Below are 13,384 nucleotides of genomic sequence, written 5' to 3' on the forward strand. Positions count from 1 at the left end.
CAATGAGTGACGTGATCCTTGTGGTATCCCTTAGCTACCTCACAGGCTTCATTAATTAATGCCTGCAAAACATCTTGAGGTGGCTGGATTAGGGTGCTATACAACTATACACTAGAAATCTTATTAAATCATACGCTTGTATACTAGAATCACCAGCAGGATTATTAATAGCAAAACTGGAATTATAAAAATAATTCAAAAGTCATCTGAAATATTTTTCATGGGCATCTCTGGATAAAATGTTTGCTGACCCATCAGTAATTTTATTGCTGTGAAGGCAATGCTGTGTGTCATATCATGTTATATTTGGGTTCTTCTAACAGCCAGCTGTTATTTTACTGTTATTCTTGGCTATTGCTTAGGTACTGGAGATACTGCAGGTGTTCTGTGCCCTTAAGGTTCAACATGCAAAGGGGAATTCTGGGATAAGTGTGAGACTGGGCTGTGTGAGGGAGCAAGAGCAGATGTTCAGTCAATAACAGTGAAGAGAGAAACAGCAAACCATCTCCCCCTTTTGTTCCACTTGAAGACTATAAGGGTCCTGATTTCAGTCTCAGCAATTGTAACATGCAAAATACTCAGACACAAAGTACTCATCAGATAGGTATCCCCGTTCATTGGTTAAATCTTTAAATACTGTGGGTTCTTAATAGAATCACAAAAATACCAATTCTTAGCATATATAGAGAGCTTTTCAATTTGCAAAATACAATAGCTGGGTCAGGTAAGTAAATAAAAATCACCCTCCAGTTCCAAATTGGGAAACTGAGGCACTATGACATTAAACAACCTGTCCAAGGTCATGTGGTAAGCCAGAATAAGAGCCCTTATGAAGGCTTGAGAGTTCCTGATCTCAGATGTGTGTTCAGATAATCAGAGCAGGTTGCATGAGATGTACCAGATTAAAGTTTGGCGAATTTTATCTTTTTCTGTTTCATAAAGCCACTGAGAGCTAGTCCCTTTGGTGTTCTCTCTCTTTATAAGAAAAAAGATTTGATGAACATCATGAATGAGCAAACGGCTGACTTTGGGTTATTTGCAATATTGTAAACTGGTGTTCAGGCTGGGAAATTGATCACTAAAGTCACTGTTGAGTTGAAAAAACATCCAGTATCGAATATTTGTATTTGAGATTTCATATGCCATTTTTACAGCAAATAAATAAATTCAGACAAACTATTCAAGCCACTTGGGAAGTCCCCTAAGTCTGTGAATGCTAAAAGTCACAAACATGAGAACAAACCAAACTGAAAGCACTAAAATTCATGCAATATTTTAATTTTTCCTAATTAGTTCAACTTTCCCCTTCACCGGGGATTTTTTATTCAAAACTTCTTTAGAAAGATTATTTAATGCCAACATTAAAAAACACCAAGAAGCAAATATGCAGTGTTTATCCCCTCTGTATCTCGGCTGTGCCCAATGCAGTAGCACCAGAAATACTTTTGGCTCTGTATCTGTACTGAGAGTGAGACCCTTTTTTGTTTCAGATTGCAAATGTATTAATACCACAAACATTTCAGAAGCACTCAGCAAGTGTGTGGGTACATGTACTCAGGTGTTCAGATACTTGAGCTTTTGGTAGGGACTTGAATAAATAGCGATGTCAGAAATAGCCCAATGATAAACACAAATAAAGACAAAAGAGTCTGGTATTTGTGTTTACATTTTAACTGCATTTTTATAAATTGTCTAGGGAGACATTCTAGCATGAGAGTTGGTCTTTTCACACTAATTCCCACCGCTCACAAACTGAAATTCCAAGAGTAGACCAAAGCTCACATTTTTTGAGTCTTACAAATGGCTGCCACAAGGCATTAAAAAAGACTGTGAAAATACATAAATCCAAATGATGGTGCTTCTTGAACCTTTTGGAATATGACAATTTGATAGCACACAGCAGGATCTAGTGGGGATAAAAAGTGATTATTTGAATAGTATTGGAAATATAGTGCTGTGATTAAAGGAATAAAAACTATTCCCAGCAATGTTACCTATACTTGGAAAATTGGATGACTAACATGATTGGTAGTTGGATAAGAAGTCTTTCACTTTGATTCAAGTTGGATTTATCAGTGTGGATTCTTATACCCAGGCTAGGTTAACTTGGATTCCTAGACTTGATGCTCTGCCCTAAAAGCATTCTTTCTGAGACCAAATCCAATTCAAGTCAGTAGTGACCATAAGTTGTTACCTTCTGAATGGTTCTTTGGTAGCCTATGCAAAATGAGTTTGATGGTCTCCCATCATTTGGTTGTGGCTTAACTGGAGTAAAAACTCTCATTTTATTTCCCCTTATTCATATCACCATGGCACTTAGAAGTCGAAACTTGTTCTGGGTGAAATTTTTCACAGGAATAAGCTTATTTGCTAAAAAATGCATTCTTGCTTGACATGAAACTATTCATGAATTCCTGTTTAATAGTTTTGACTGAACTGAAAAGTTGAAACATTTCATCATTCAGGCATTTCGACAAAAGGAAAGGATAGGATTCATGCCAGAGAAAGATAAGGAAGAAGAGGTGGTGGCTGTAGATTTATTCACACTGTCTGGCCTAACAACTGTTTATTGACATGCATAGTTCATAGTGATGTTGAGTTGGAATGAAATGTTCTGTTTTTACTTGATTTTTTTTTTACTTTTTAATTTACCAGAAATATTTTAAAAAGTCATCTTCGGTTCAACTCCAAATTAAACTTTATTCTCCCAAATTTTAAAAATTGCCAAGGACCCCAAAATCCAATTCTTTACCCATCCCTTGTTTTAACTAGAGCTGGAATGGGGGGAATCTCTCTCTTTTCCCCAAACATGGGAAAAGGTTAGGAGACAAGTCTGTGGACACCCTGCCTCAGCAGATCTCTGGGAAAACTACTGTGATTTTCACCAGAGGACAGTGAAATTGACAAGAGCCTTCCAGGCAGGCAGCCGAAGATCCATCCTTTTGATTTTCCAGATGGTAAATTGATTCCCCCCCCCCATCAAACTTTTTTTTTCCATGGCAGACCTTGGGGGAGGAGTGAAGGGGCTAAGAGCATTTTTTTCTCAGAATATCAATCTAAACAATTCTAGTTCTAACAGATCAAACCTCCACTGTGCTAGGCACTGTACATTGTAAGAGATCGTCCATGCCCTGAAGATGGTATAATGTGTATAAAGGGAAACAGAGGCACAGGGATGAAGTGGCTTGTCCATCAGTGGTTGAATCCCAGATTTCCTGAGTCTCTATCCATGGGCTCATATTGTCTCTCTGACTGCAACTGTGCAGGATAAGGTTCTTGTTGAAGTTCCTGATGGGTGAGTGTTAGTATCATTATTGGCACTTCATGGAACCCTCCATGGCTATCTCACCACCAGAATCAAAGACTGTGTTCTCCATTCACCTATGACTAGCTATGGAGGATAAAGGGCGAGTAAGTTTACTCTGACACAGCTCAAGCCAGAGAAAGATCCATTCCCAGGGCGATCAATCCACTTCCTTTTGCTGGTCCTAAATTTTGTATGACGAAAACAGATTAAAAATAAAATAAAATAAAATAAAATAAAAATAAAATAAAATAAATCTTCTATTGTTCTGAGATTTCAGGTGCAAAGGTTTGTCATATATATTAAGCTACTTGAATAGAGGCTGAATTTAACAACGGTGCTTTTTCTTGTGTCCAAAAAATCCCAAGTTGCAGACACCAGTACTCCTGCCATACCACTTGTCTGCTACAATGTTTCAAAGCTATTTCACCTGAGTGCCTACTGATTAGCCTGCTGTGTTTTTTAAACCAATCCATTGAATTCACTTCCGTTCTGTGTCTCCAGTGATCATTCACCTATAGAAATGTATAGACAAACAAGACTGCAGGTGCAGAAAATTGGGTCCTTCCTGCTGTTTATTACAATGTTGACCTTGGGGATTTGTCAGGGGGAAAGCAAGAAAGGAAGAAAGAAAAAGAAAGAACATGCTATGCACTAGAATTCTACTAAAACCCTGCCTTCCTATTCTTGTGAGGCTTAAAAAAAAAAGATTCATGCCTGCCAACAAACACAGACAGTGAATTGTGTTTTTTGTTTATTTCAGGGCCTTTCTACAGAGGGGTTTTGGGCAGATTTCTGTCCTGTATATATTTCCACTCACCCCCTCATGCCCTCCTGCATTTTGGTTTCTGGTTACTTTTTTGAGCAAAAGAATGTGTTCTGCCTTGTGGTCACTAAGCAGGCAGTCTTGGTGGTTTCAGTCCCCTGTGCACTGGAAGGCATGACCACCTGCTCGCCATATCAGCAAAGTGTGTTATATTTAAAGCTAAATCTGGAAATTTCTCATCCAGAGACACATGGCTCTGATCTAAAACAAAACTGCCTTGTTAGCCAGAATACTCTGTGTAACCCTCCTATCTAAGAACAGCCCCAGCTCTCTCCACACTGTCGCAGTGGCATGCAAAGGAGGCAGCATACTGCTTGCCAGAAGAGTTCGGAACTTTGTGGATACAAAGTGGAGAGTACTCCTTGGAGATTTCATCATTTCTGTGTTAGACCCCTTGCTACAGATTTGATAAATCACTCTGCCCAGCAGGGGGCTAGAGGGCAACGCTATATTTAACGGTGCTGTTTTATACTTCATTGTATTTTTTATTATTTGTATCACAGTAGCACTTAGAGAACTCTTCTAGGCACTATTCATGCACGACAGTCCATGTCACAAAAAGCTTACAAATCTAAATGGACAAGAGAGACCACAGATGGACACAAAGATGCATTATCCCCAATCTGAAAATAAGCAACAGACAAACAAGAAGCCTGTGACACAGACAGGAACTGATCGCAGATCTAAAAGCCAGCCCTTTGTCTGAATTATAAGACCCTTTCCTAATTGTAATATAATTTCTTTTTAAACTTCTATGCTTTTAGTGTTCTGAGAATAAAGGACCTGTCTTTGCCTCATATCTCATGTGGACAAAACAATGTAGTGCAACCCTCTCCATAAATACATCTCTGCAACACACCTGATTCCAACCTACAGTTATAGTCCTGGCTCTACATGCGGTCCTACAAGGCATCTCAGTCTTCCACCCTAGGAGGCCCCAGTCCTGGATTTCTCTTCTGCAGAGAGAACTTGTATCTCATGTTTTCACAGTAGTTTTCATGATGTAACCAACATCTATTGGATGAGACTACTTTTTAAAATATATAACCTGAATTAAGCGGCTGTTTTATCTATTCCATTGTCTTAGCCCTCTGGGAGAAAGAACGGAATAACTTTTATGGCTATTAATTAGTAATTATTGTTATATTATTATTATTAACCATGTTGCTATCATTTCTTAGAAACTGAAGAGTACCTGTTCTTCTCTCTCTTCCCAGATGCATTCATTCTTTACAGGAACTTTACTATATTTTGAATGGAGCAAATATGGATCATTTTTAAGTTAATAGTAACTCCAATCTCTATAACATCACATATCAAATCATACCCACAGCTCTCAGTGAAGTTAAAAATATTTGCAGGTGCTCATATCATGTTAGGATTAGAACCCAGAAGGCCCCTCATTAAAACCTCTGGGCACCAGCATCTTCAACTGAGGCTGGCACCAGCATCTTCAACTGAGGCTGGCACAGCCCTGGGAATAATGCTTTCCCCTTAGCTAAATGTTATAGAGAGTGAAAGCAAAGCATTCGTTTCTGTGGCACCCAAAGGTGATCACTGTAAGATGTCCTAAATGGAAAGTGGTAATTTCAGTGTTAAAGACAGAGGCCCTGATTCAGAACAAAATACTTACATGCCTACTTAACTTTAAGTCAATGGAACTGAAACTAATATTTAACTGAATTTGGGCTGTGGATATGTGATTCATAACTATGGCAAAAGAAAGTAAGGACAATTTTCAGTCCCATTACTGTTACACAAGTCGTCTATGAATATTCAGCATGTCCGTATCTTGGCACAGCCTTGAGTGGGTCTTATGGCGGCAGTAGTTTCAACTGAAAACTCTGAGAAGTAAACACTTAATGTAATATTAACCAAGGATTGCTGCTAGGATGATGGATGCGTACCAAGAAGCTGTTCCCTCAGGGTAACATAAAATCAGTGCCACTTTCCATGAACTAACTACATTTATGCTGATCTGACCTGAAAACTAACGTGTTTAAATTCACAAGTACCAAGGAATTGCAATCTGTTGCTACACTTCCTGCAGGAACTATTTTCAAGGTGATGTGCCCAGTTAGGATCAATGATTGACCACTTGGCCTCGATGTGTTTTCCGAGGGAAAATAGAAAAAATCCCAAAACCCCAATATCACAAAACAAGGGATCTGAATTATGGAGACAAAAGATTTCTTTGAAATTTCTCACTAATTAATGCATTCTCTTAAGCCTTATGTTCATGAGGGAAAAAAAAGGTGTGTTGCTAACATGTTTAAATTGTAGGAAAGGCAATCCACATTGTCAAGTTTTAGGGCTCCCCCTTCTCCTGGGTTTACCAGCTAAAATGTGTCAAAACTACAGTCTTAGGGTGTTGGCCTATGCTCATTCACATATCCTTGCTAGCATATGCTAAAACACATCTTTACCTCTAGTGTAGCTGTGGCCTTAGTTTTGCTAGTGGAACGCTCAGGTCATGGGTACACTACAGGGCTCACAGAGGCACTGATGCAGCTGTACTGCTGTAGTGCTGCTAATGCTGATGCTGTAAGCTGATGGGGGAGAGCTCTCCTGTTGATTTAATTCCTCCAGCCAGTGGCAATAGCTATGTTGGCAGGAAAGCTTTCCCACTAGCACAGCACTGTCCACAGCAGTGTTAGGCTGGTGTAACTAATGTTGCTCAGGGGCAATGTTCCCTCTAATTTTTCTCATCCATCTGTGAATACATTTCAGTATGTGCACCAAGGCATGTGCACCACCTTTAGAAACAAGCTGCCAGCTGAGGGCACTGTGTGTGCTCTGCTAAACAGCTGGGCGACACCTGAATCTCTCCTGGTTGGACCCCCAGTGCACAGCTTACAGGGAACACTGCCTAGGGGGTTCTTATTCGCACCCCTGAGAGTGATCTAACTTATCCCAACTTAAGCTGTAGCCTCTTTGTGTATGTAGCTTCCATGTCACTCTGATTGCCAGATGAAAGGGAACCTACAATTTGTATTCCTGCATGACAGGTCGGCATTCATGTTTATACCAAGACAGATCTTGAGCAGTTCAAAGATTGATCTGAATAGAGCTAATATTTGATGTAGCCTTGCTTTGTGTAGAATCCAGGGTGGTTGTTTCTCTTTTGCACAGTTCACTCAATTTGTCCAAATTCTGATTGCATTACGTTGGCTTAAAAATCAGGTTACAAACCAGGATGATTACAAATACACACTTGTGTGCCCCTTAATCTCACTGTCTCAGCATGCTTTGGGCTGCAAAGCTGAAGATTTGGTATTTCCCATAAATCCAAAATTATATGAATTTATTTTCTTGCTTTGTTTATACCATTCAATATGATTTTATCATGTCCTCTTAAAAAAATCTAGCCAAAGAAAACCACCTATTTGATTTTCTGATGCTATTTTTAAAATAATTGAGAACAAATATGTTCCTTTAAATCAGACTCACTGCATTACATCGAAAAATTCATCGATTCCAAGACCAGAAGGGATCATTGCGATCATGCTCTGGCCTGTTATCACAAAGGCCACAGAACTTGCTCTGAATCATTCCTAAGGCACAGCTTTTAGAAAAAGATCGAATCTTGGCTTAAGCATCATCAGTGATGGAGAATCCACTATGACTCTTAGTAAAGAGTTGCAGTGGCAACCACGTTCATTGTTAAACTATTATTCCTTTTTCCAATCTGAATGTGTCTAGCTTCAACTTTCTGCCACTGGATTGTATTATACTTTTCTCTTCTAGACTGAGAGGTCCACCATCAAATATTTGTTCACCGTGTAGTTGTCAGGCTAAATAGAAGAGCTCCTGGAGTCTATCAGTAGAAAGCATGTTTTCTGGACCTTTACTTATTCCTATGGTTCTGCTCTGAACCCTCTCCTTCTTTAACTGTGGACATCTGAACTGGACACTGTATTCCAGCAGCAGCCACACCAGTGCCAAATACAGGAGTAAAATAACTTCTCTACTCCTACTCTGCTTTTGGATTTATGCATCTAGAATCACAGCTCTTTTTGCCATATTGGTAGCTTATATTCAGCTGATTATTTACAATTTTTTTTCAGTCACTACATTCCAGGAAAGAGTCCCCCATTCTGTAAGTATGCCCCCCTTCTTTGTTTCTACATGTCTATGTTGTCATTTAGACATATTAAAAACACATTGTTTGCCTGTGCCCCATTTATCCTGATTGGCCTGAATCATTGACTTGCACCCTTCATTATTCACCGCTTCCCCAATTTTTATGTCACCACCAAAGTTCATTAATACCCCATACCTGCAAGTATCTATATAGGGAACCTCTTAATCTACCAGAAAAAAGTTTAACACAATACAATGGCTGAAAGTTGAAGCTAGACAAATTCAGACTAGAAATGAAGAATATGCTCCATTATCTTTCTGGGGATCAATTTCAGGCAGGCAGCTTTATAATTATCCAAGCCATCCCATTTATATTTTTTAAAATCAGCACAACATTAGCTCTCTTCTAGTCTCTGAAATTTTCCCAGTGCTCCAAAGTCTTAAGGAAAAGCAACATTAATGTTTCAACTAGCTCTTAGATTGTTCTTTAAAACTCTTGAATGCAAATTATCTGGACCTGCTGATTTAAAAATCAGAGAGGTGGCCGTGTAGGTCTGGATCTGCAAAAGCGATGAGGAGTCCTGTGGCACCTTATAGACTAACAGATGTATTGGAGCATAAGCTTTCATGGGCAAAGACCCACTTCGTCAGATAATTCTAACAGTTTCTCTATCGATACTAATGGAACAGAATGTTATCATTATATAAAGAGAGTATAGAATCAAAATATTTATTGAGCATTTCTTTCTTCTCTGCATTATCATACATAATTCTACCATTTTCATCAGGGTTCTTTATGTTCTTAAAATATTTACACAGTTCCTTCTTATTGTCCTTAGCTCTGCTAGCCATAGAATGCTCTTTGTGTCCCTTAGTTTCATTTTCTACAATTCCTAACTTCTGATTTGTATTCAAATATATGTTGATTAGACCTACAGTATACACAGAGATGAATTGTAGAGAGGAAAAAGAGCACTTTTAGTTTATTATATGGCCCAGTATGCCCTTTAGATGGTTAAATGCTACACCTGAACCTTCCCCATCCACTCCCCTCATGAGCTACAGAGGACACTGTATTTAATTGGCCATTACAATTTTTCATTCCTTCTTTGTGCTTCCATCCTCCCCCTACTTTGTCTCTCTGATTTTTAATTTTATCCTCATTCTTCTCTATTTTTCACCCTCTTAATTGTGTTTTTTTTCGCTGCCCCTTCTTCCCTAAATGTAAACTTAAACACACGAGTGAAACCTTTAAAGCCATGGTGCTTAAAGTGAGTTCAAAATAAAGCAAAACGAATTCATATATCCCTTCTAAGAAGTCCTATCCCCACTTCTATCAAATGAACAGAAATGTCTATTTAAGCAGTTTTTTCTCTATCAATCTGTGAAAAGTTAATGAAATCTTGTGCTATTTTAGTCATGGAATCAGCTTTATAAAAATACCATATGGTCCACTAAGACCTGCCCTCATAACCCCAATAAATACAAATCACTCTAGAATGCATCATTCTAACCTCAAATATGCAGCTAGTGCTGTAATCTCAAAAATCCTTCAAAAACAAAACAAACTAGCTCCTTTCCAAACTGATGGCTTGGTGCTATTTGTTCTACATTTCAACAACACTAAATAAATAAGCTGGAACTGCTTATCAGCTCTGACTCATCCCCTTGCCATTCTCCATCCAGGCTTTTTGAGTTAGTGACTGTCTCAGAAAGATGAATTGAATTCACTCATTTAGTTCCTTTCATTTCAGGATTGTCTTCAATGTATTTCTGGGGAGCCTCTTTTATGTTTTAAACTGCCTAATCTAGCTAATCATTTTTGATAATTCATGCCCCAGGCTCTCTATTAAAAGTTTTTTTAGTTACTCTTTGAGCTATCTTTTCCTGCTCTGAAACATTATTCTTCTAATGACACACAATGTTATATATCTTATCTTTCTTATGTTGAATGCCAGAATAACATCCTATAATTTATATTCCATAGGTACTTACTTATTGACAAGATTCAAAGGGTAAACATTCTGCACAGAGAACTATCTTTTATTTCCCCAATAATATATAGCATTTCTTCAATTACTACATCCTTCACCATTCCTGAATGTCTTTCTCCTAACACCTAGATAACAAAATCTTCCCTCTCTGTGATTTACAGTACTGCCTAGTAATAAGGCCTGAGTGATAACCATACCCTCAAATGTAGGAAAGGGAAATCTATGAGAGCTGTAGATAGCTCTGGAACTTGGTTCAAACATATTGCATCATTTCATTTCTGACTGTGTCCCATGGAAATTCAATTAGCTGTTGTAGGCAGTAGACCCTTCAATAGAGCTGCATGAAATCCCCCAGTCTGTTTTAATATTGTTCATTCTTCAGGATAGGTGAGGCACAACAGTGAAGCTTCATTCTTGATATCACATGAAACTCTGATTAGAGACATGTTTCTCTTTCAGAGTAGATCAAATGGAGTAGCACTAATACAGGCCAATATTTCCAAAAGTGATTTGTGAGTTTTGGTGCCTCTGTTTTTGGGTTCTTCACTTAGAATGCCTTCAAAGAAGTCTAATCTTCAGAAAGTATTGAGCACCCACTCTCTGAATATAAGGTCCTTTTAATGTGACAACTTGGGTTTCCAAAAACTGAGGCACCCAAAATCACTTGTCATAAAATACTACCTTAATATAGATATAGTCCTTGGGTGGAGTAGAAGAGGGGGAGAAGAAACAGAATGACTCTTTTTCCAGCAGTTGTTGGTAGATGAACACAACCTTTTAATCACAGAATCATAGAACACTAGAACTAGAAGGAACCTTGAGAGGTCATTGAGTCCAGTCCCCTGCCCTAATGGCAGGATCCAGTACCATCTAGATCAGTGTTTCTCAACCTTTTTTTATAAAGTACCCCTTACAAAAATTATAAGTACCCCAGTACCTACAGTTTTCATACACACCATTTTTTTTTTACCATTGCAACACATTTGTTTAAACAACTTAATCATAAGTTGCCAGGCGGGCAATGATATTTTTGGGTGTAAAAAGTACAAAAATAATAAAGCGCTGTAAATCTTAAAACAAAAATTCAGTTTTCTCCAAATTTTAGTTGTTTGATGTACTCCCCAGACTTCTCTCGAGTATCCCTGAGGGTACTCATACCATGGCTGATCTAGACCAGTGGTCCCCAACACGGTGCCCGCGGGCGCCATGGCGCATGGGCGCTTGCGGGGGGAGCGCGCTTGGCGGGGGGAGCGTCGGTCCCGGGCGCGCGGCACTCGGCAGGAGGGGGGCGGAGGAGCGCCGGTCCCTGGCGCGCGGCATTCGGCAGGAGGGGGGCGGAGGAGCGCCGGCCTCGGGCGCGCGGCACTCGGCAGGAGGGGCAGCTGTTTGTCGGCTCAGCGCGCTAGTCTAGTCGCTCCGCGGTCAACATCAAAGGCATTTGTTGACTGCCCCGGTAAACCTCATCCCATGAGGCATAACGGGGTGGTCGACAAATGCCTTTGATGTCGACCGCGGAGCGTCCAGACTAGCGCGCTGAGCCGACAAACAGCTGATCGGCTCAGCACGGCAGCCATTTTAATTTAAATGAAGCGGCGATTATTTAAATCGCGCTTCATTTGGGTATGTCTAGTAAACTAATCTACATGGCTCTGGCGACAGAGCTATGTAGTCTAGACATACCGTGAGTGCCATCAGACTTCTTCATTGAAATGTAAAATTATAATATGAAACCCTGTCCGATACTTCTCTCTCTTTACTTGTCTAGCTGGCACCAATCCCTTTATTTGTTTACTTACAATATTTGTTTATTTTAAATGAATATTGTCAGCAGTTTGGGAGAGAGAAAAAAAATCTTCTTTTATACCCATAAAACACCATGCACGAATGTGGTAATATACAAATTGCTGACATATATTTTGGCAGAAAATGAATTACAAAATAATAAATATTATTACTATTATTAATAATGGCAGCAGCAGATGATGACAGGATGGAAATAGCCATGAATTGTTATTGCATATCTTCTGCAAAGTCCATCAAAAGAATAAATTCAACTGACAGTCTGGAAAAAATATTATCACGGGAATATCACTGTGTTGGATTTCATTCATTCTGACTAGTGCATTGCATTTATCAGCTCTATATGACTTTAGAAATACTAGATACGGGCCAGTTCTGCAATATATTTTCTATCAATACTCATTTGGAATTTTAATGAATTCATTTTGGCTATGCTCACACTCCTTTTTGTGTTTTCTTTTTACAATATCCATGCAATCCATTCTGCTACCACAAACTTCAACGCTGAATGCACAAATATTTTTTGGAAATTGTATATTACATTTGTGTGTGCAAATACCTGGAACTGGAAATACTTGCACACCCATCCTATCCAGGGACAGACACCACACCACTTACCTATCTGACCAAACATAACTAAACAGCTCAGATACCTAACACTTATGAGAGAATTGTTCACAATGGATACACAGATTTTAAAGCATTCATCGAATAAAAAATGCATCTCAGGAAATTGCAAGCTGCCGAGGGTTATTCAGTGACCACAAATAAAACCTAACCTCTTTTGATAATATATTTTTTTGCTGTCAATCATTGACTCATCTGTAATAAATGGATGACTGCTAATTCTTTGCTGGTGATTAAAAGAATCTGATTCCTTCTAAGAAAGATCCTTAAATTGCACATTTCCAATAGAAATTTAAAAGTGCTGACCTAGCAAGTCCTCCATATGTGCAATAGCCCTTGGAATCCTTGGGAACCATCTGAGTGTTCAGCTTCAAGGACTGGGTCCTTTTACAGCAGTGGCCTTTATGTTATTACATCTCAATCACCATCATGCAGTATCAAATGTTTTTTACATGAAGCGTGTTAAACAACGGTCATCCTGAGATACTTAGATTAAAAAGTCTTCATTAGTTACATGGTCTTGGTTGTCCTTAACGGATAGATAGATAGATAGATAGATAGATAGATAGATAGATAGATAGATAGATAGATAGATAGATAGATAGATATGCTTAAAACCAATCTATTTATATTTCCTGTGTGCCTCCTCATTTCTCTCACTACTGTTAATTAACCAAGATTATTATTATATATTTATTAGCTGCACTGAGGTAGCACCCAAAAGCTCTGTGTCATGGACCTGTCGTTTTG

At 38.9% G+C, this 13,384-nt stretch overlaps 1 protein-coding gene across 1 annotated transcript in view; it reads right to left on the reverse strand.

The window, feature by feature from the left end:
• The window catches only part of LOC102453877 (potassium voltage-gated channel subfamily KQT member 1-like), a 723,768-nt gene that overhangs the window by 215,086 nt on the left and 495,298 nt on the right, over positions 1–13,384 (reverse strand). The window lies entirely within an intron of this gene.

The sequence above is a fragment of the Pelodiscus sinensis genome, chromosome 1 (genome assembly GCF_049634645.1).
Source record: "Pelodiscus sinensis isolate JC-2024 chromosome 1, ASM4963464v1, whole genome shotgun sequence".
Classification (NCBI taxonomy): Eukaryota; Metazoa; Chordata; order Testudines; family Trionychidae; genus Pelodiscus; species Pelodiscus sinensis.